Raw genomic sequence first — 25,577 nt, 5'->3', positions numbered from 1 at the left:
AATAATTAATATATTGGAAAAATCTCATATTTACTGAACCACTGTTTTTGTTCAAAGTATAGGGAAAACATTATGATAAAGTTCATCGAAGGTATAGCGCATATAGGCTAATTAGTTAGTTATATTATATTAGTTATCCTATAACTAATATATTAGATTTCTTCTTCTTTTGATTTTTTTCAAAAAAAATGTTTAAGTTTTTTAAAAGAATGCATTAAAACCAGTTATAAATTATTGTCCACTACTGCCAGGAAAAAATTTAAATCACTAGGGCCTCATGTAACTTATTTGGAAGTACATAATTGATGGTAAATATTATAATATGAATTTACATTTCAGAAAAATATATATGCAAATCCATTGTGAGTAAAAATAAAATTTTTGAAATGTGCATGTTAGAGACGTCCTCTTCTGAGAGTAGAGGTATGGGGAATGCTAGATTCAGAACAGAGGAACAGAGAGTAAATCTTTTTTTAAATCTAGTCTTGGTTTATTGATACATAAATATGGTAATAATCCATGTCTAGAGTTTTTTCAAATAAATTTAACATATCTGAATATTGGATATTTTGTATGAGTTTCAAGAAAGGATTGAGTTAAAGCCTTCAAAGCCATTTGAGAATTTCCTTTGAACACACTAAAGGGTACTGTGAATGCTGATTTATTATATCACGGCTGATTTATAAAAATGTACATTTCGCCTTTCTTAGCTGGAACTATATATGCCAGGAATAGATTAATCCTTAGGGTTACATAGATCAGCAGCAAGACCTCCCACATAGAAGTAGCTGTACTCATTTTTTCCCATCTGAAAATAACTTTACTAGGAAATATCACATATCTTCTTATCGCCAGGTTACGCATAGGAAAATACAGATACCTGACAACTACATAATCCTATAGTTCCAACAGTTTAAAACCTACTGTTGGTAAGTAAATATTTATCTTAATTATATCTAAATAATCTCTTTCATAATTACTCCTGTGATTGAAAGCTTGTTAGGCCTTAGAAGCCTCTGGATATCAAAATGACTCATGAATTTCTACTTTTATGTGGACCTCAGAACATGAGACTTCCAGCATCCTTCAAGTTTCAAGCGTTTCTAAAATTTTTTAAAGGGATGGTTGGCAAGCCAGGCTCTTTCACGGGACCACCATACGCCATTCTTTCTCTAACGTTCTGACTGAATTTGTCCATGACTTCTTCCCTGAGAGTCAATTGGAGTGACTTTACTCTTGCTACTATGTACTATTATCCTGACGCTATCTCCCGATGCTCTCAAAGTCATCAACTCTTGGGGTGCCAGAGTCCTGTCACATTCGGTGGACAAATAGTGAAAAATTGCCTTCAATTTCACCCTCCGCCGTGTTGCCGTCTGGGCCCTATGTCAGCACAATTTCTGTCAAGAGTTTTATTAATTCCCTCATGAAAAGGCCGTTTTCATCTTCAGCTCTCTAGAAGCTCCAAACCAGTTCAAGTGACCAGTAATGCTTAGACATCATGCCACCCTTTGAGCCTTTACGTTCTTATCATCAAAGTTGGGTCTCACAAAACAAAAGAAAACCATCCAGCTTTCTTTTTCCTTCTTTAACAAAATTCAAAGCTGCTTGGCACATTATTTCAAGCATACAGATGCTGGCGGAGTATAGTAGGGAGTCGACAAAAGGAAGGCTATTAGGACCAAGTATTTTATCCCGGTTCCACATTATGAATAAAACAAAGCAGAATTTGTTAGGAATTCATTGATGTGTCCTTCAAAAATCTATTACCAAAAGAGCAAAAGTAGATAGCAGGAAATAAGATGAAGGACTGATACTCAATTATATCTACAGGTCCAGTGTTTGTATTACTAAAATTCTAATTAAAAGTTAGTGTTTCTAGAACATAGATACTTATATCTGGGTTTAAGTAGATTAAAAAATCAATGAGTTTTAAAAGTTACATTTAGTGAACAGAGTCTGCACTTGCTGTTTTGTTTGTTTTCTTTACTAACCTGCCAGCTTGATGTCCCTAATAACAAGTCCGCCTTGATGCCCCTGCTACCAAATCCAGCTTCATCTAGTCAAACAGAATTATCTTTTTCTCAATCTTCTTCCATTTACTATCTGCTCAGTTTCTTGTTAGAAACTAACTTGGCAAATTCAATGGACAATGGATTGGATATGAATCTAAAATAAGGCGGTTTCCTGAAGTCCAGACTTAACTGTATTTGACAATTTGCTTTGGGGCATTGTGAAAGAGAAGGTTCCTCACATTTGTCTAATAATAGTGAGTCTCTGATAGCAAATATCACAGAATGCTTTGTTAAATTTGAAGTTCAACATATAAGAAAATGCCCAGAAGAACACATTAATGTCCAGAAGACACTACCTAATCTTGTCTCGTAAAGTCAAAAGCAGTATAATGTCGCTTATAACTTCTAAGAGACAAGATTAGGTCATTTTTTTCAAATTTCCATCTGGACATTTTACAGAATAATCAGTACAAATATATTGAAGACAAATGGTGTAATTCTGGTTGTGACACTAGATTACTATTCTGTTTCTTTTAATTTTCTTGCTTCTCAACTTTTTATCTAAAATCTGAGGGGGGTTGTATTAGAAATATAAAAGGGTCTTTGTAGTCCTAATAATCTATGAAGATAGTCTATTAGAAGATTTTAATACAGGTATTTTGAAAACTCTGTGTTTAAATTCAGAACAAAATTCCAATAGACAAATGAATTACAATTCACTTTACAATATTTAGATAGGACTATAAGAGAAATAAATGTCTCTTTCTTATTTCACAATTAAAATTTCAGACAAATTTCATCTTCAAAGAGAGAAGTCTAAACAATAGAAATAGAACATAATAGAAAAATTGTTCTGGCTGCAAAGAAATAGACCTTTTCCAACAATCACTTCAAAATGCAAACCAGAATGTATGGTCTATACTGTTTTTAATTTAATGTATCTATGTCAACAAACATGCTTCTTCCTCTTCATATTCATTGCACAAATTTTTAGTTGGAATGCCTTTGAAGTTAAGCCAATATGCTTCAAAGTTACATGTATGCATGGTTTTTTTCACCAAATGTATGTATGTCTGTAATTTCCCACCAAATATGGAATCAAATATTTAGAAACTAAGATGTTATAAATGCATTCAATATCATATTTTCTCCATGAAGGAAACACAAAATTGACCTTAATAGGATATTGTGAGAAATATTTTAATTATCTGGCTATGAAGATGAATTCTAAGGTCTCCTAGGATTTAGAAAACTTACTCTTTGATAGCAAAATTTACTCAAGTATTTTGCAATTATGTGTGTGTGATAGTGTTTGAAATGACAGGGAAACCTATGTGTACTGGAAAGCCTATGTGTCAAGGCACTGTTTTCTGGATCATTTATTGACATGTCCAAATGCTTTGGAGAAATTTAGGATAAATAGAGAATAATGAACTTTTCAGAAATAAATAGCTAAGATTATTCTATGTAATAGAATCCCAAATGATTTGAAGCTATACTTTATTAGTAGTTTTACGGTAAATGTGATAAACAAGTTTACCTTGTGTGATACAAAAAATAAAAAACTTCACTATGACCATATTTTTTTCTTTGTAGATAAGGAGCTCTCATGCTTAAAGCCTGATTGGCAATAACCATATCTGATTTCAAAATATAGATATGCCTAATGAGGTAGTTCTTTACAATGGCAATTGCTGGTTAGATGCTGGTTATTCAATTGCTCTTATTCAAGGTTTAGTAGATATTTGATGCTGTATAGACAAAACATTTAGAAGTTTCAAATTCCCATCTGGAGATGGGTGTCATATAAAGCAGTCAAAAAAAAATAATAATAATAAAGTAAGAAGCAGAACGGTTAAAAGGCTTGCTTAACTAATTGTTGGTAGGTCCATTTGCCATCCTTATTGAATCAAAGCTTTACCCTCTAAATGTGGGGATCTGTTTCTCATTGCAGCAATGTTTTAGATTCAGCATATTAAAAGCTGCAAATATTTGTGTTGGGTTTTCCTTTGTGAGATATCTATAGCCATGTGAGACGGTGAGTACATTTAGCCACAGTGAGTACATTTAGTCACAGAAAGATCCTGCAAAATCACAGTAAATAGCTGTACTTTTCTCATAAGCCACACCCTTCATAGGCATTTCTCAAAAACTTTACATAGAAATTTGCTCAGTTTAACCGAAATCAACAAATGCAAATATTATTTCATTTGTTTTTATTAACTAGTAGAAATAGCAGTAATATGGTGTTAATTATATTAGCAGGACCTATGCCTTAACGCAACAAGTCAAAAATCATCTGGCTATTCGTTGGTACTGTGAGTGACAGAGTAAAAAGAAATAAATGTAGTACAGAGCCAGAAAGAAGATAAAGTGACATGAAAATAGATCATTAGATGAGCAGGTAACATTTTAAAATCTGTGATATTATGATATCTGTCTTTTTATTTTTTTTCAGATGTGTGCATAGCTGTGATGTAAATCTTTTCTAATCTTTTCTTGTGAAAATCTTTACTCTGTTTTAACACTTTTTTGCAACAAGATTTGCACATAGATTAAAATTTTATTTTAAAAGAATCCTGTCCAAATGGCAACAAATGAATGTTTTTGAAAAATTCTTCCAGATTGCATTACCACTACAATGTTTATCAAAAATAATGGCAATTATGATCATGTTTATAATGATAGGAGCTAACACGTTTGGAAGGCTTGCTAAGCTTCAAGCGCTAATCTAAGCATTAACTATTTTTACATCTACTTGTAGCTATCTGTTTATATAGAGTGACCACCAAGTTTGGAAACACAAATGATACATAATAAATGATTCACTGATATTATATTACATTGTAATGCTTTTCAAAAGCAGTGTTTGATTTTCTAGACTTTACAATCACATAAGAATCATGTACAGTAGGTACTATGATTAATCCAGCTTTAACTAGGAGGGACCTGAAGTGCAGTCAGTTTATTAACTTCACCAAGTATTTAAAAAGTGGTTAATTCAAGAGTTGAATCAGGCAGTCTGGTTTTAAAGTTTACACTCAAGATCAAAATGCATTATTATAGATTTTGATATATAATTTGATTCATAATTCATCTTAAACACAAGTAAAATTTTATTTGCCCTGTATTCCTTAATGAGATGAAGAAAGGGAAGCACACATGTCCTTTTGAAAGGAGGCTTGGCAAACATTATACATCCACTATCCCTGTCCCTTTGTTTGTGGCCTAGGAAAGTGTTACACCTTACAAAAATGCTCTGTAATAAGATTCAAAACAGGTGATACAACACTTGTGTGTTTTTGGCGGGGGGAGAGGCAGGTAAAAGAGGAGAGGAAGATTGTGAAAAGAGAAGTGGAAAAACATAACTAGCTGGAAACTTGTAATATCAAAATTGTCTCTGGTGGATCAGTTTTTGGAAGGAGAACAAATATAGTTTGAGGATCAGGAAACTGATTTCTGTAAAACAGGCTGTTTCTGCCTATGTGGCAAGGGTATGGATAACTCATTTCTTAGATCCTTGGTCTAGGGAAAAGTGTAACACATAGTGAATGATGAAATTCAATTCTACCACAAATGAAAATGTTGTTACATTTGAGAATCATTATCCTGGGTAATTTAGTAAAAAAAGATAAATAAGACATTCATACTAATTTAGTGTAAAACAAATTTGAAAAGAATAGATGATAACTAAAGAATTTCATGAAGGGATTATTGTTACTGCATATAACATGCTTTCTACTAAATTTCAATAACAGTTTATGTTTACCTACTTACATATTAAATAATTATAACACTGGCATCATAATTCCTCTTTTAGAGAGGAACTGTTCTTTCTGATAAAATACGTTAAAAATCTACTTAGAGAAGAGAAGACTCTTGGTCATACAAGTTATCAGGTGTTCAGATATCAGGGGAAGAAGTCTCCTCTCCATGAATCAGATTTGAAAAATGTGTTACTTTTACTCCTGAAACGGAATCTGGAAAAATGAGTGACAAAAAGAAAGAATGGGGTAAAGGCAGACTGAAGTAAAAAAGATAGAGAGAGACCAGAATAGATTATTGGAAGAAATAAGTGACATGTAAAAATGGTCATTTCTACTATTTGATTTAACGTTGTTTGCACTGGTAGTATGTGCATATCTTCCCATATCTTCTATCGCATAAATCTTTAATGAAGTCTACTATCCGTGTGAGTGGAATTTTTTACCAGGGCTATTTCAGGGATCAATGCAAAGTAGAACAACTTTATGCATTAAAGAAGAGTCTGATTAAAGGCAAATTAACAAGGACATTGCAAGCATATTCATGAAGATTTCCACCATTTTACAGGAAGAATAATAACATGGAAACGTTTTAATGATGAAGGAATACTGGTAGACTTTCATGGCACTGAAGATGAGACCCTCAAGACACATGATCAAGTACCATTACCCATACTTACTTATTTAAGCAAGTGCCCTGCTTCATTGTACTGTGATACATGTAAGCTAACATAAATGGCAAATTATGCTGACCTCATTTGGTTGAATTTTAATTACTTTAATTGGGAACACTGCTCATTCTATAGCAAAATGAGAATAGGTATTTTGTAAACATTCTGTTACAAAAGTGAATGTTTTGAATCTTTATTGCCTACAGGTCATTAATTGTGTCTCTCATACACAGGGGATACCTAATTTGAACTACAAGCAATAGGACAGTATGGTATAAAATTTCAAACAGATAATAAGATGATTATTTATAAAATTAACTTATGAAGCACATTTTAAAACACTAAAAACATAACTTTTCTGGAATATTTCATGTAATTTATAAATATATTTATTGAGTTTATATAATATAGTAGATATTGCTTCAGTTGCAGCTAGATTAAGATTTAAATGCAAAAATTAACTTATTAAATGATTAGAAATTTATAAGTTAATATATTTACTATTTTGGAATCTGAAAGAACTTTCCACAAGATTACTAAACTTTACTGATAACGAGAAATAGATGCTTCTGTTGCCAAAATTCTGTCTAGTCAGAGATATTTCCCCTTATATTTTTTCTGTCCCACTTCTTACCCATCTGTCAAGTTTCAGTCAGCTGAATGATTACATAAATAAAACCACGTGAAAAAAACTTGTAGTTAGAGGAATTGAACTATTACAAATCACATAGTTGTTTACGAAGAACTTCAGATGATGTTTTATTTCTAACTCTTATCTTTAGGTCAGAGAGTTGCAGGCAGCTGTTTCAGAATCTCAGAGTTGGAAAGGACCTGAGAAATCTTGTAGAAAAATCTTCTTATTTTAGAGACAGAAATTAGGAGTTCAGGAGGGTTCTGTGATATGCTTTATATTCTACAGCAGTGGTAGATGAGCTAAGACTGGGAGCTCCCTCCCCTACGTCTCCGTTCTGTACTCCTTTTATTATGTAAAAATGGAAACACACACAATTCAAACTAATATGATGGCAAACTGCAATCATAGTTCTTATTTACATTTTTAATCTCTATGAAGATTATTTTTTTCTACCTCTTTCTTACTGGAATTGAAGTTAATTTACACCTTAAACTGCACTCTTACAAAGAAAAAGAACTAAAAAGGCAGCCATTGACTTTTCACAGAAAAATCTTTCCAATGCTCTGCAAGTCCTATGAGACTAGGCTAATGAAAACAGTGTACTTTTAAACTTGGACCTTTCATTTTAAGCTATTTCCAATTTATCTCCTTCAAACTCTCAAATATATGTTATAATTTATAAGTTGAAAAGAGACTTGGAAAAAATATAAAGTATTTCTCTCAGTGTTCACATGAAGGCGTGACTGGTACACACAGATAGTGGCAGGCCAAATCCCGTTCTTTCCTAGTAAGTGAATCTTCTCCCATTGCGCTCTCTTTCCTATATATTTTTATTAAGCAAAACTTGAACCTTTTGAAAATTGATCTGGCATTACTTCACATAAGAAATATCAGGAAGACAAATCCAGCTGTCAGACATAAGCAGGCATTTTGAGCACTCAAACCTTCTCTAAGGAACAGTGAGTCATGTGAAATGTAATGTGCAAAGGAAGCTGACACATGAAAGGACAAAACAACAATGATGAGTTCCCAAAGACATGCTGTGGGAGAAAGAACAATTATAGAGGATCTATTTTTGGGTCCAGCAGTATGAATTGGGAATTTAAAAATCACATCTTAAGTACAGAAAGAGGAATGATGTCACCCAGCTTTGAATTTAAGAGAAAATAATTTAGTAGTCTTTAGCTTTAATTTATGTTATTATCACTTATTGGGATGACACATTATTGAATTGCTAAACTTTCGCAGTCTAAAACAAGTTAGGCAGAACATTTAATTTCATAGGAAAAGGGGATATGAGGGGTAATTGCATAATTAATGTTTTATGGTACTATAATGGCAAACACAAATAACAAGACAAATTCATCTGAAACACCAAAGCCCCCAAAGCCTGTAGTTAATGCCCAGGATTGAAAATGAAACTCCCAATATTGCCAGGGAGTTCCAAAAATATTTAGAGTCATTTAAAGTTTTTTCTTTTGTTTATAAATAAGGTATCATCTTATGCTCCAACAATGAGAAAGTTTTACATCCATTCATATGAATGTAACAGTGACAATATAAATAGAAAATAAAGAACTCTATAGAGAAAAGGAATTTAGTTCAAATGAGCGATTTTGTCCTACTATTTTATAATGTTCAACATATATTTTGGTTTATATGCATATAATTATTGTTCTAGTATGTTTTATATGTTGTACATATATACATATAATATATGATGACTATGGCTAATTTCATAAAATAACTAATACTAATCAATCTAATAGGATGCATTCAAATTAATTTAACCCTCCCAGTAGTCTGGCCAAGGGAACAACAATATGGTGACTAAGTCCACTGCCAAGGTCCCAAGGAAATCATTTTTAAGTTTGACAAATGTTCATAATTCCATCTTTATCAGTATTCTGTTGGGTTGCCTTTCAAGATTTTCTTTTATTCTAAAGTTAACTATATACCTTTCTATGAAATATTTCTTACTGTTGTTAACATGCTCTTCTCCTCAGCTTTACTGGAAATGCAACACGTTACTTTCAGTAGTTCATGAAAGTTCTTTTGTAATATACGCAATACCTGAAAGTAGAGCCATCCAAAGTTTTGACAGGTGGTAGCACAAGTGGTAGGTGTATCATCGTAGGACCCTAGATGACAAGAGAACATTTCTGTGAATTTGGTGATAGTATTAGTGGATAGGGAGATTTCTCAGAATTAATTTAAAGTTAAATACTAGCGTGTTTATTTGTTAAAATCATAAACATATATATTTCAAATGATATATTTGAAAGGAAAGTTGAGAGGAGACATGTCAACTATATTCAGGTTGTCACCATGCTAACCTGAAAGTAATCAGTAACTTTGTTCTTGGCATCATATGTCCTAAGATTGGGAACTTCAAGGGGCACAAACATGGAGGCAGATAGTGCCTGTTGTTTAAGGTTTTAGCCTTAGGAAGATGTGTAATCTATGTATGCATTGCTCTGGTCTAGGAGCTGGGAATATGGCAGTTCCTGCTCTCATGGAGCTTATATTATAAGGAGAAAACAAACAAACAAAAACAAATACATTTTAAAATGTCCAATGTTGATAAATGCTATGAAGGAAAATAAAACAGGCTAAGGGAAGATATGGAGAAATGTATGATGGTGGCAGATTAGATAGAATAGTCATAAAAAGCATCTCTGAAAAGCAGTAACCTGAAGTAGGGAGCACACCATAGAATGTTCGGGAGAATGGTCATTTCTAGAAGAAAGGATGACTGAGTCAATGGTTTTGAGGCAGGAATAACTTAGCTAGTTCAAAGTATAGAAAGAAAGTCAATATGGTTAAAGTGCAGTGAATGACAGCAAAGAGCATGCAAGATCTTGCTCAAAGAGGGAACCAAAGGCCAGATCTTGTCAGTAATAAGTTTTAATTCTGCATAAACACAGGATGTTACTAATCAGTTAAATTCATTCCCTGTCAAACAAAGATTGAAGTTACATAAATGTAGTTTACGTATGTCCTTTCAGGCTCAAACTAATGTTGAAAGCAATATATAGCTAGTTTACCTTGCTTTGTGCTTACATGCTTTTGAATTTTAAGAACTTGAAAAATGTCAGAATTATAGTTTGTGAATTATTTATCTCAATTAACTCATATTGCCATTTGAAATGCTTTTAGTGACTTTGAACTTATGCAGCATCAAATTTCTACTATATCTAACAATAATCTGAGTAACTGCCAATAATTTTTTTAAAGTCAATAGAATTGTTTATGTAAACCCTCAGAAGTACTTAGAAAGCTTATTAAAAGTAATCTCTGCATTAGAATATTTTGTAAACAAAAAACTGCTTCTAATTATTTCAAAAAATTACCTTGTGAATTTTTACACCTTCATATGTTTATATCACTAAAAATTGCCTAATACATGTTATAACTAGAATCATGATGTGGTCATATTAATCAGATGTATATTTTCACATTAGCAAAACACCCTGCATATACCGTCATACACTACAGAAAGATGTTTCAGTCAAAGATGGTCCACGTATATGACTGTGGTACCATAAGATTTTAATACTGTATTTTTACTGTACTTTCTATGTTTCAATGTGTTTAAATACACAAATAGTTACCAGTGTGTTACAGCTGCCTACAGTATTTAGTACAGTAACATGCTGTAGAGGTTTGCAGTCTACTAGCAATAGGCTTCACCATGCAGCCTAGGTGTGTAGTATGCTATCCCACCTAGGTTTCTGTAAGTATACTCTGTGATGTTCAAGTGATGACAACCTTGCTTAATGACACATTTCTTAGAGCATATCCCGATCCTTGTGCGACACCTGACTATATTTAGAATCTGAATTTTCTGAAAGCTATTTTGGAAAAAAAATAAAAGTTCTTGTTAGTCTCAGCCTTTCTTGGCATACATATGGAATTCGCAGGTTCAAAGTTGAAGTTTGTTTTGAGTTTTTTCCCAACTTGCTAGAAAATACCACTAGAAGTAGAAAAAACTGAGAAGCATTTTTTTTTCCTGCATGGTACTTTTTTCATCCTAGCCTAAAATGCTATGAAAGAATGTTTCCAGCTTTTTAGGGTTAGGGACATGTAAACAGTCACTTCTGGCTATCAGAAAATTTATTGATGAGTTGATTTTGGTTAGTAAGTATGTTGCATATATTAATACAGTTACAATGTATGTGTCAACATGTACTTAGTCTTCTTAAAAATACCAGATATCTGTAGTATCAAATTATGTACTAAAATAGATTAATATTCAAGAAGAAAGGACACAAAGAAAACATTCTCAAGCCCCAATGTAAATGATAAAAATACCTAGAGAAAACTCAAAACAAAGAGCTAAGTAGCAAAACTGGCTGAGGTGATTGGAGAATAGAATCCTAATCAACGAAATTGGGAAAACACAGAAAAGAAATACAGCAAATAGGGATAATACCTAGACTTTCTTGATATAATGCTGCCATGGTGAAGTATAACAACTTAGCTGAAGAAAAAATATATAAACCTAAGTATATTTATGATGAGAAAATCAGTACCTTGAAGAAATATACTGGTTATATTCAGCTATTGGCTATAAAGTCAATCAAGTGAATGCAAAAATGAGGAATTATGTGAAAAAACACAAACTTCAATGTTTTCTATGACATTTTGATGTGTAGGAAATGATTTTTTACAACAGGTAGACACAATCACTCTCAGGCTATTTGTAAGTTTCAAAATTATTGTAAATGTACAGTCAATTTTTAAAAATAGAGCATATATATATATATATATATATATATATATATATATATATCCCTGAATGGAATTATTTACTTTCCTCCTCTCTTTAGATTTCAAAGGAGATTTTGATAGATATTTGATGTAGTTTTTGAGTAAAAATAAATAGAAAGTTAGGGCCATGATTCAAGACATTTCTTATCTGTGTTCTTGTTCATAATGAGAAATGTTATTCATAATATTTTAAAAGCAATAAAACGTATTTTTTCCTTTCCTTGCACCACCAACCAAAGAGAGAAAGTTAATCCTTCTCTTAAATAGGTATAAGCAAAAAGGGACTTAACTATAACCCTGCAACATTAAGTCACTGCCATTCAATCAGAAACAAATGTTTCAGAGGAAAATTTTAATTTATTTAGCTTACAAATTCACTGTGACTCAAAATAAGAAAAATGCAAATTAAAACCACAATGAGATACTACCTTGCACTCAGTAGACTAGCAAAAATTAAAAAGTTTGACAATAATACACAGTATTAGAAAATATATGCAATGGAAGCGTCATACACTGTTGGTGGAAGTGTAAATTGGCATAAGCACTTTGAATTGCTAGGATCCTGAAATACCACTCATAAATCCTTTTTTTTTTTTTTTTTTAAACATGGATATATGTGTACCAGGAGATACGTTAACAACATGTTCATAGCTTCATTGTTTGTAATAGCAAAACTGTGGAAGCAATCCAGATGTTCCTCAGCAGGAGAAAGGATAAATACATTGTGTTATATTCATACAATGGAACACTGTAATAGTGAAAGGAAAGAACCACAGCTATACCCATTAACAATGATTTATCTCAAGAACATAATGCTGAATGGAAGAAGCAAGTCTTCAAAGAATAGATTCAAGATAATTCCACTTTCATTAAAGTATAAATGAAAACAGAAAAATAAAGTAATAGTTTGCCCAGAGACCATATGCAGTAAAGTCATAAAGTAAAACAAAGAAATAATTAGTACAAGCTTAGGGTAATGGTTTACTTCTGAGGATGTCCATATGAGTCAATCAGAGAAGAACATGATGGAAAATCTTGGGTCTAGTCATACAGGAGTTGATTTATTTAAATAGTATATGTATATATGATATACCTTTCTTGTTTTAGTATAAAGAAATACCTGAGGCTGGATACTTTATAAAGGAAAGAGGTTTAGTGGGCTCATGGTTCTGCAGGCTGTATATGCCTCCAGCATCTTTCTGGCAGAGTCTCGGGAAGTCTACAATCATGACAAAAAAGAAGAGGAACTGACATCTCTCTTGATGAGAGAGGGAACAAGAGAGGGAGCGGAAAGGTCCCATACTCTTTTAAACAACCAGACTTTGTGTGGACTTACTAAGGGAGAACTAACTCACTTATCACCAAGGGGATGGTTCTAGGTTATTCATGAGGAAGCAGTCCCCATGATCCAATCTCCTTCCCCCAGGCCCCACCTCCAACACTGGGAATCACATTTCAACATCCAACCTTCATCTGAGATTTGAACGGGACAAACAGCCAAACTATATCAGTATGCTATACATAATATTCTACATATAAGAATTTTTTTTTTGTTATAAAATGTTTTTGGGCTGGGCGCGGTGGCTCACACCTGTAATCCCAGCACTTTGGGAGGCCGAGGCGGGTGGATCACGAGGTCAACAGATCGAGACCATCCTGGTCAACATGGTGAAACCCCGTCTCTACTAAAAATACAAAAAATTAGCTGGGCATGGTGGCGCGTGGCTGTAATCCCAGCTACTCGGGAGGCTGAGTCAGGAGAATTGCCTGAACCCAGGAGGCGGAGGTTGTGGTGAGCCGAGATCGCGCCATTGCACTCCAGCCTGGGTAAGAAGAGCGAAACTCTGCCTCAAAAAAAAAAAAAAAAAAAAAAAGTTTTTACATTTTTTACATATTTTTACAGAAAAATATGTAGAGTATGATTCCCTCCTATGGAATGATGTATCTGGAATGAATCTATGGATCAAAATATATGAAATGCAATTTATTAGAGAAAGGTCAGGGGATCTGGGTAGGAGATGGAACTGCCTTATACTGTACTGATCCTACTTGAAAGTTTATTATGTGATTTAAATGTACAAATTCTATTTGATTTCAAGTTATATTCCTATATATATATATAAAGGATTTTTGGCACAGCAGTCATGACTAACCCTTGAATCAAGAGGTGTGTGTGCATGCGTGTGTGTGTGTGTGTATTTACCCCTGAATCTGACGAGGGTGAAAGGGGTCTACAAATTTGTAATTTGGATTATTACCAAGCTCCTAAGACTTTTAAGTTAAAATGATTCAGACAGAAAAAATGTGCCACCAAGTCACAGAACTAATCATTCTCAGCCCAGAATTATAATGGAAAGTATTACAAACTTATTGTTATTCATGGGTAGTTCAACATACATTTATAGTTATTGTTTAGTAACTTATAAAGACAATTAATTGATTTAAACATGTGTTCTATTTACTGTCTTATTTCGTTATCGTAAGTTTGACTCTATTGTGTTATTATGCCTTATTCACACAACATCCAAAGTACAGAAAAGAGAACACTGTCTCAGGACACATATGCATCGTTTAAGCATCATCTCCATCTGTCTGTTGAGACATCCCAGACTAGTATAGTGGGTTCAGAATAAGCTGAGGGATTTTCACTTTACCAAACAGCACTGCTGCTTTAAATGTGCTACGATCAATGTTGCCCAAACTGTTGAGGTTCTGAGAGACTAAGTCAGATTTTATGACCCCTCCACTTAAAAGTAGAGTAATTATCTTGACCAATTGGGTTAAATTCTTAAACACAAGGCGGTGATTACCACCCAGGAGGTGGCATTTACTTTTTTGCATTTTTTAAGTAAATACGTTTCAGCTCTTATCAGAAGTAATAACACTGAGTCTTAACACTTACCATGTTCCAATCAAAAAGGCAGATAAAGAGTTACCATGCAACATTTTAGACCAATCATCTGGAAGATATTTGCATACCAACTAAAAATGGTACCTATTCAAGTATCCATTGTATATGGCTATTTATGCAAAGCATCTCATCTTAACTTATGAGATTCAGCACTGGATTTTATAATCTAACTTTTCTAGCAAATAAAATTGCTTATTGGACGAATAAACTTACTTCAAACTACAAGTAATATTTTGTTAAAAAAGGCTCTCAAGAAAGTTTCATGTCACCACTGAATCTAGATGAGAGTGAACAAATATTTTGGCACAGCCTTTTTCTAAACAGGAATACTGGGAGTAACCATTTGTCATTGTAGGGACTGGTACTAGCTTGAGAAAGTGTGAAGTGTCTCCTTATCATGAAAAATTAGTCATCGTTGCACTCAAATTTTAAGGGTAAAGTATAGAAACTCAAATTTCTTTCAAGGCTTTTATTTATGTAAAGTTTATTTTAAGCGTCTTTTACATTATTTCGTCAAGCTGGTTCATATGAGAAATTTGTACTTTTTTGTGTTTTTAAAGACAGCCTTATTTAATTATTATTATTTTTTCTATTTTAAGCTCCTTAGGATAAAGAAACTGTGTTGTAGAATACTGAGTTATCATGCCATATATAAAATTACCAGAAGCAAATTGACTAATTTTAAAAACAAAATATAGCTTTTTAAAGGACACATTTAACTTTATGTTTTGTGATAATAACTTTATCATAGGCTATTTGATAATGGCTATATCAAATAAAGTCAGAAAGTTTAGGGCTAAGAGGTAAGAAAGAGACAGGGAAGGAAGATGGTAAAAGAAGCCATTTGACAATTAAAAAAAAGTTTTGAATAATGGTTTATCTAGGACAGAGAGTTATTTAATCCAAATCAGTGTGTTACTTATGTTTTAAAATCCAGTCAGTGGTGTGATCAGAGGAATGTTGAAGAATAGTAAAATTACAACTTTGACATATTTGATATAGATATTTTACCTGAATGCTATGTATATACGTTGACCATTAGTATTTTTCTCAAAGTAAAATGATTGTTTCACTGAATGGCATACATATCTGAACTTGGAAGAAAGAAAACTTTAATAGTGGTATTTCTAGGTGAATGAATGATTAGCATTCTGTTTTAAAAGAAAACAATAAAGTTAACACTGAATCTCAAACAAATGGTGAATCTAAATTGGAAAATAAAAGGTGTATTTTATATGAGTTGCATCCATTCAGAAGATAACTTGTGTGAAAATCCATAATGAGACTTTCAAACAAATCATAATTGATTTAATCACAAATATATATTTTAATTTATAAAATAGTCCTTTAGCTTTAAGTTTAGAAAACTTCTGTGATCGTACAATAATGTAAGGTCATTGACAGTTGGCATTATTTTTAAAATTATCTTTATTTGCACTCAACACTAAAAAGCTGAATAAATTACAGACTAACAAACATGTAACTTATTGTTTACCAAACAGACATAAAACTTTTTGGCAATTAAACAGAATATGTATTCTACTATATATATTTTTATAATAGATTAATTTGCTTTCCTTTAATTTCACTGGGAAGTTGTTTTTTTTTTTTTTTTCCTGTATAGGTTCTTTAGTGCTATTATCCTGAAAGGCAATAAATAATGGAATAAGGCGTTTGTTGGGAGTCAGGAGTTAGCAAGTCAGCCAGTTTCAACAAGAAATTCTGCCAGTTTTGGCCATTCTGTGGCCATTTGGGGAAAGGCTTCAACATTTTATGTTAAAATACTGAGCAATCTTCTCATTTATCCTAATTTGAAAGGTCATTCCTTGGAATTTAGTAAAATCTGAACACTAAGTGTACCACAGGAAGCATCTTTACTGACATTTTTCCTTTCAAAGTCAGTGAAGGAATACATATGAGGTTGAACTAAAAATTTAAAAATGAAATTAAATTTTGAATATTTTCTTTTTGGAAATTTGTAGTGATTCTAACACCTTCAGAATTTCTGCTCTGGTGTCTCTTGTATACTGCACACAAAGTCACATGAAGCCAATACCCAGTTTTCTGTGAATTAGACTCTAGTATAAATAAACATTCATTCATGTATTCATTTAAATATTTAGTAAACAGTTTCGGGAAACCTAATATACAGGCACTTATCTAGGTGCTTCATATATATTAGTTAAATGAAAATCAAGCAGAAATCCCAGCACTGGAGCTTACGTGTTAGTGAGATGGATGGAAAATAAAAACAGCAAGGCTGGCCACAGTGGCTCACACCTGTAATCCCAGCATTTTGGGAGGCTAAGATGAGTGGATCACTTGAGGCCAGGAGTTTGAGACCAACCTGGCCAACATGGCAAAAACCTGTTTCTACTAAAAATACAAAAATTAGTTGGGTGTGGTCATGCAAGCCTGTAATCCCAGCTACTGGAGAGGCTGAGGTAGGAGAATTGCTTGAACCCAGTAAGCCAAGATCGTGTCACTGCACTCCAGCCTGGGCAACAGAGCAAGACTCTCTTTCAAATTTAGCATTTTTTTTTTTTAAATACTAAGAGAAAAAAACCCGCAAATATGTAATTTATAGTAGATTGTTATGTTGCAAGGTGATTAGTGTCAGAGGAAAAAATACAAACTAAAATAGATGAAGAAGAAAAGAGGGCTGTGGTGGTATAGACATAGCTTGATTTTAAATAATTATCAGCATAGGCTCTTTAGAAGAGTTCACATTGGAGCAAGATTGCAGGGTGGTGAGGGACTTAGTTATATGGATATCTGGGAGAAGATCATTTTATACTACTTGAATGAAACCTGCAGGTAATTTTTAATTCTCCTTTAGAAAATGTGCCTGTCTTTCCTTAAATTTGTGCCAGTTGAAATCAGAAGTACAAGCAATAAGTAAACTTGTCTAGGGGTGAAGGACTTGATAAATGGAAGAAGAGAAATTTAAACCCAGAATACAAGATCTATAGGGCCATAAGGAAGATTAGCATTCTTTTCATATTCAGATACTAATGTGATGCTTATGGAATGCACGGTAGAGAAAAAGACAAATGATAAAACTTAGAAATTATTCAAATAAATACCCCCTTCAATTACTATTATAATCTTAAACTGATAAAATTCTATGATGCACAATGATTTTAGTTTCTTACCAAAAATTTCATTTCATTTCAAATAGTTGTTAAACTGGAACAAATATACTGTAATAACTGATGTCCATATACATATTAGGTTGAACTAAGATGTCCAGATGAAAAAAACCATTTCTGTTAGAAAAACTGTTTCCTTTTCATAATGACAACATCATACAATTATTTCTGTAAAGAAAATGTACACCAGAATGTAGGACAAGCCTTGAAGTCTAAACTATTTTGAGTAATTAGGGGTAGAGTGCTGTAAGAGTGCAAACATCTAACATCTTTTATTTCTTTTAAAAAAGCACATGCCATTTCAAGACCTACACCGTAGATTTAATGAAACACTGAGATAGAGTCTCCCTTTTCTAAGTTAGGAATCCATTAGCTAAATTTATTTAACTTATTCAGGCCTCTAGCTTAGGAAGCTGCATGTCACAGGAAGCCACATGTCACATTTAAGGTTTGGAGCATATGCAATCTTTTATGGTATTGGAGTCAGGATAGTTGAGAACTTGCTGAACAAACTTAGCTTTCAGGATTAGTATGAAAAATTACACATTTAATGGATGTTTTTGAAGAACACTTGTGTTATATCAAACCTCAAATATAAACTCTTTGTTAATTTTGGTGTGTATTTATTTTGAAGGAAGTAGACTGGAATTTGGTTCATTAAATATAAACATATATTAATTTTATGATCAGAAAGACTTTCACGCTAATATCATGGAACATAGAACAGGAAGTCCTTTTGGAAAGTGCATAATTAAGGAAGTTAGCTATTGTGAGAAATTCAATTAATTTAAAAATTAAACAATATTTAGGAAAATCATTATATGAATTTCACTCATGCCAGGTTTTTCCAGACCTTAATATTTGCTCATATCTCATTTGAAGGCCTTCCTATTCAAATTAATGAAGACAAATATTATTCAATGCTTTATTCTTACAAATATCACTTTCTTTAACCATGATATTTCAATAGAATTAGACACAAGAAAATATTTTTTGTTAAAGTAGGAAAGGTAAAAATTATATTAAAAGCAGTTGAAAGGGAGATATTTTAGAATGTCTTAACCAAGGAAAACATAAAATTGTGAACACAGTGCATCTGTTTGGATGTTGTTTATTTCAGGTTATTTGATGTTTCATCAATAACTGAAGGTTTGCTTCAATAATAAATATATACAGTTAATCACATGTATTTGATTTATCTGATTTATCAGACATTAAAAGATCTGATTTATCAGGTTTTGTCAATTTAGAAAACACTCTTGTTAAGATATTGAGACTTGATCTTGTGACAAGATGAAAAATAGAGTGGCAGCCAGTGTTATGGATGAAGAGTTCACATTTTGATTGGCATTGTCTTAACATAGCATAGAACTAGCGGTGATGTTGTCCAGAGCAGATCGGTCTTGTTTACCTTTGACACCTAGCATAGGGCTAAGCATCTCAGAAGTACTTCTTAAACGATGGACCATATTGTTTAATCCTAGTGTCCCCAACATAAATAAATGTATAGTCATATTAGTTAAAATGTAAATGTTTTGACAGGAATAAACTCTGGGATAAAAAACAAGTCTGGGCCGGGCATGGAGGCTCACGCCTGTAATCCCAGCATTTTGAGAGGCTGAGGCTGGTGGATCATGAGCTCAGGAGTTTGAGACCAGTCTGATCAACACGGTGAAACCCATCTCTACTAAAAATACAAAAGTTAGTTGGGTGTGGTGGTGCACGCCTGTAATCCCAGCTGCTCAGGAGGCTGAGGCAGGAGAATCGCTTGAACCCAGGAAGCAGTGGTTGCAGTGAGCCAAGATCGCATCGCTGCACTCCAGCCTGGGTGACAGAGCTAGATTCCATCTCAAAACAATAATAATAATAATAATAAATCAGCCTGCTTTCTTCTTCCAAATGAAATATACTGCAATATTACCAGATTTTAATTTGTTTAGAGAAAAAGCAATTTTGGCATGCAGGAAAACATGCTACTCTTGACCACCTGAGACCAGAATATAGCGACTGGACATATGATTTGGAAAAAAGTGAACATGAGACAGCCTACATGAGAAACTTAGTGGAAGAAGAGGGATACCAAAAGAGAGATGGAAAATTACCAACTGCAAATTGTGCTTACTGTATAGTTTTTCCTAGAGCCCTGCATGTCATATCTTCTGTTTGCTGGGAAAACTCTTATAGGTCATTTGCTTCTGATGTCCATGTCTGTCTTTTGAATGCTATCCCTTACTCTCTGATCTATAAAAGTATCTCAGGTGGCTTAAAACACATACATATAATTTACCTTATCTTATAAGAGTAACTGTCAATGTGAATTACCTGAAACATGGGTTTTTAAACTGAGGGTTGAAGAACTCTTATCATAGCTACCGAAAAGAGGTCCCTTTCAAATTAATGCAACTATATGCAAAATGTTGTTTATTTACGGAAAATATTTGTTTTGTTTCATTGCCTTTTCAATATGAGTTTTAATTTATTAAATATTCAACAATAAATTCTTAAAATGAATTATGTTAAGCCAAAGCCTAAATGTTTTTTGCCATCCTATTGTATAGGCACACTTTCTTCATATTTTTGAAATATAGGAAAATATAAATGTCTTCCATTAGGTGGCAGTAATAAGTTCCTATAATAAGAACTTTTTTCCCCCAAAACAAAGTAGTCAACAACTCGGAAACCTAAAAATTGAATTTATTGGATCCTTCTCAATGCAGCTGCTATAATAATCAAAACCAAAATTTTTTTGACAGATGTCTACATTTATCTCTACTGTAGTGTATTCATACAAGTAGTAAAAGTAGCAAGTAAATTTGGGTAAATAAATTTACTTTTGTTTTCTTGTGTTAGAAGAGATTCAGTTTTGATTTGGTGAATCATATCAACTTTGTGCAACTTCAGTATTGAGAGGTCTAATAATAGATAATACACAAAAGTGTAATGAAATATTTCAGATTTTGAGTCATATTAGATATAGGATAAAACCAGTTTTGTTAATGAGGATTGTGCAACTTTGAGTTTTACTAAGCTTCATGTGTAAAGAAAGAAACACAATTTTTGTTTAATATACCTTTTAAAATTGTTAATACGCAGGTATTTTTAAGTGCTCCATTCTATGGAAATAGTAATTATCAGCCTCAATTCTATTGGGTTCTGGCATGTATTATATGAGGCAAAGAGATGATCACCCTAAAAACCATAATTATAAATCACACTTGTTCACTCTTCCCATCTTATAAATAGATTGTATTCTGTCTATCTGGATGCAGGACAGTTGTTTGCAATGAGATTTTGCACAGAAACAAATTATATACTCAGTCTCACAACAGACTTATGATGAACATGAAAATTTATTAAATATGTACTAAATGCCAAGTGCTAAACAATTTCCATGTGTTAATTCATGGATTACTTACTAAACCTTATAAAGCAGTATGATTATCACTTCCACTTTATAGATGAGAAAGCGGAAGTGGTAGATTCTGGGTTCATATGTGGATGGTCTAAATCGAAAGTCCATCACAGTGCACTTCTATAAATAACACATACCTAAATTTCTAAAATAAGTGTGTAAGGTTTTTTGTCTTAATCAAGCATATTGGTATGTCTGTAGAAAAGACAAAAACAAATATATCATTAAAAGTAAAATTTTAAGGACATATGCAGATTGACTAGGACATTAAACATGTTACTCTAATATTAACTTTCCATTACTAAGTACAAAGTAAAAATCACAGTTTTGTATTGATGACATTCTTTTCCCATTGTTTTAACCCTGTTTTTATATTGCAATGTTATTTATTGCTCTCTGATACTTACCAAGGTTTCAATTTTTCCTTCAAATTATCCTTGGAGGGAAGGCAAAATTGAGGTGCATATGCAAAATATCTGCATAATCATTGGTCTCAGATTAATTAACGGACGTGGGTTCAAATTAACACTCATGTAAAATTTATGAATTCAGTAGCTGGATGCAAGAAAAATTTATCTTCATTTTGGTTAATAAAACCAAATCTGCTTGCTCATGAATATGCTCTTGATCCTCCATGTCACTACTCTATAAGGAGATGGGTACTTATAAACCATCTAGCTGCAACGTAACTAAATCATTGCAATTTAATATACCAAATGATATGCTCAAAATTCACTATGATTTTATGAGAAATGCAAATGAGCTTCGGTCAGCCTAAGCCTGAGTAGAGATAAAACTACTACAGTTTTATATAAAAGTTTATGTCATATTAACAGTTTTTTAATTCAAAAAGATACATTCTATGTTAAGGGAAATAAGATTAATCTGAAAATTGGGCTCCATTAAGCAGTGTTAATAAAATATAAAACTATCACCTCAGTACCATAAGGGTTATTTATTTATTCATTTTGGCTTATGCTATGTTTAACAGGGTTGGGATTTTTGTCATTTTAATTTTTAGTGATGTAAAAAGTGTATAATACATTTAATTTAACCCATGAAAAATTAAAATAAAATTTCTTTAACCTTTCAAAAGTAAATATACTCTTTTGAACACTTTTGCAAACAACAATATTTTGCTCTGTTAGTTTTGAATACTATCTCTTAAGTAAACAAACTAATTGAAAAAAAAGTGGAAGACATGTGTCTTGGGAAAATATTTGCCACTTATTCCCTGATAACAATTCTAGTAACCTAGGAAACATAGATCCTAACTCTGTTCACAGGCAGTGACACTATTTTATTTATTTTTTAAGCAGTAAAACCTTACTGTGTCCTTAAGAATTGAATACATTTCTTCTCTTTTTTGTAAAATAGCTTATTAAAATTAAATTAATTTGATTTTAAGATTATTCAATTATAGAAAAATGCAGAGATTAATCGATCTAATCTAATTCACATGGTCCATGTGACCAAATGGGTAAAGGACTGATCTATCTGGTTAGCAGGTAGAGTTTATTTTGTATTTCTGGTAAGATTTTATTTTCCACCTATTTGCATTATAATATTTTTGTATATTACAGAAGAAAATGTCTTGAAATAATTTGTAATCCATCATGGGTCATGTACTTTGGCAGAAAAAGAGAATGTACCTGAGAAATTGTGAATGTTTATAGTTCACCCATGTATTTGAAAATCAGATACAGAGAAATTCTTTAAATAACTGTGTACCATTTTTCCATCTCCAGTATATCCTTCAGAATTCTGAGTAAGTGAAGAACTAAGATTCTCCTAAGAGTGTCTTTCATTGACCCCATTGCAATGATACAGCTTGTGTTTATGGCATAATAGCTTCTCTCAGTGCCAAGCATAAGATATGCAATATAGTAAAAGATTTTAAATAATGTTTCTTGAACATATTTATATTCTGAAAAGTTGATACCGTATCATTATATCTCCAAAAATAGAATTATTTGTTAAAGCTGTATTCAAGGTCATATGTAGAATATGAAATAAATTTTGTTTAGCGAATACATTTTTCATCACCTGAAGTTTATTTTATTTTTCCTATAAAGGTCCAGAACAATCTTTAAAAATAAAGTTACTCTCAAACTTTTGAAAAATAAAGTTACTATCAAACTTTTGTCATGTAGATAAAATTGATGACAAAATATTTTTACAATGTTTCCAAGTATGATCTAGTTAGAAATATATAATAATATTAACTGAAATTCAGCTAGCTTTTATGTGTTTATCAAATAATTTGTCCACATTCATCTGTAAAGCAAATAAGGCAATAATTTTACCTTTATATTATTCTCAATTTACTAAATTTTATTTCTTTTATGCATGAAAAAATATTATAATATGTGCAGGTGAACCTAAATGTTCTTACAAATGTGCTAGGTATTGACTTCACTTAAAACTCATTATATGTTTGGAATCACCAGAGAGAAAAGCATATACATCTTGGCCATTCATTTAAAATAATTTTAAAAACTGCAGACCCAGTTTTATTTTTAAAAATGTTTTTGTTATTCCAATTTTTCAAAGTGAATAGTTTCATATATTATAAAAATCTACATATTTTAAATGTTAGTATAATGCTTTGGCATGTAAGATAGAAAATAAATCTTGTAACAATAGCCAAAGGTATTATCTTTTTAAGAAATAGAATATTTCAGGTAAAAAATGTTTCAGCTCACATTATTCACATAATATTTCAATTCTATGTTTCATTTTACTATTTAGAATTGACTGTAGGTTCAATGCATTGATTTTTTTGACACTGCAGGGAAACATCATCTAGCAAATAAATTCATTTCTTTATGGCTAAAAGCATGCATGGATACTCTGATATTCTCTTATCATTGAAGAAAGCACATTTTGAATAATTCATATGAAGTTTTATTTCAAACTTCCAGTTATTTCCTAAAATAATTCCTTTGCCTAATGACCTTCAATATTCATCACCTAGTGTTTTTCAAAAGTATTTTTGGAAAATAAAGATTGTAAACCATACTGTTACCAAAGTCATAAAAATTTAACCAAATTATACAAGAAAATAATGGGTTTTGGGCTGGCAATTAAATAAAAATTAAAGAAGTTTGGAAAGTTACTCATTATACAATATGATCATAATATACTGCCTCCTAAAAAAAACTTAAATAAAAAATATTATTTTAATTTTTGTTACTAACCCATGCCATTGGGTTACTAAATGTGTTGTTTCTACTCCATCCCCTCCTCCCCATTTATATAATGACTAAAGTCACATTCTAAAAACACTTTTCCCATTTCTACATACGTGACAGGAAACTCCGCACAATTGAAGATTTAAAAGAGAGAGAAATCAGCCATGATTCTTTCAAAGAATCACAAAACTAAATTAATTTAAATTTTCATTATATTGAGGAATTTGTGGAAAAATTGAGTTGAAAATTACTGAGGAGTTAACTCAGGATGTTTGCAGTCTACTGTTAATGTGTCAGATATGAGTGATTAAGTACAGGATGCTTCTATTGCAGGACATCTTGAAAAGTACAATTTCATTTAGGTGAGAAAATATATAACTTAGAAATGATATCTATCAACAAAATTTAAAATTTGACATCAAACTTTCTTCAACAACAAATTTGTGGTAATCTATAGAAACACTCTATTAAGCAGACATTAGTTTCTTAAATTGTTCAGGACAGTCTGTACTATCAGAATGAGCATTAACAGATGTTTTATCTCAACATTTCAGCAAATTCTATCCTGGAAATTAATTTTTAATAAATACTTCAGTTTCTTCAATTAATCATCTCATATACTTGTTTGGGAAATCTGTCACGTTTCTTTATCCACAAACATCTTGATATCACACCCTCCTCCAAAAGCTTGCAGAGAGGAGCCAGTCAAGTTGAAGTATTCTCTTAAAGATTTTAAAATTAAGAATTGTTATAAAAATAAGCATTTTTTAAACTCTAGTTTTTTTATTTTTTCTTTGTAGCCGACACCATGATCCAAAAAAAGAGGGAACGGTTCGGGGTTAGCAGAAGAGAGATTTAGCACGTCTGGCAACAATGAACAGCAAAAAATAGTTTAATAGTTAGAGATATATGTGTAAATAGAGGTGAAAGGCAAATAAAGGCAAATATAATAAATCCAAAGTGATTACTTTTCAAAACTCTGCATTGTGTTCAGCCACAGAGTAAGTGAGACGCCGAGACCCCTTAGGTAGTTATTCTTTCACCTCTTCTT

General features: G+C 32.1%; 1 protein-coding gene across 1 annotated transcript in view; it reads right to left on the bottom strand.

Moving 5' to 3' along the window:
* Positions 1–25,577, bottom strand: part of CALCRL (calcitonin receptor like receptor) — a 101,846-nt gene that overhangs the window by 75,671 nt on the left and 598 nt on the right. The window contains exon 2 of the mRNA XM_003733201.6: positions 9,158–9,225. The gene's annotated coding sequence lies outside the window, so the exon portion shown is untranslated. The remainder of the gene's footprint in view (positions 1–9,157; positions 9,226–25,577) is intronic.

This window comes from Callithrix jacchus, chromosome 6 (assembly GCF_049354715.1).
Source record: "Callithrix jacchus isolate 240 chromosome 6, calJac240_pri, whole genome shotgun sequence".
Classification (NCBI taxonomy): Eukaryota; Metazoa; Chordata; class Mammalia; order Primates; family Cebidae; genus Callithrix; species Callithrix jacchus.
This window is presented reverse-complemented; position numbering and strand designations above follow the sequence as displayed.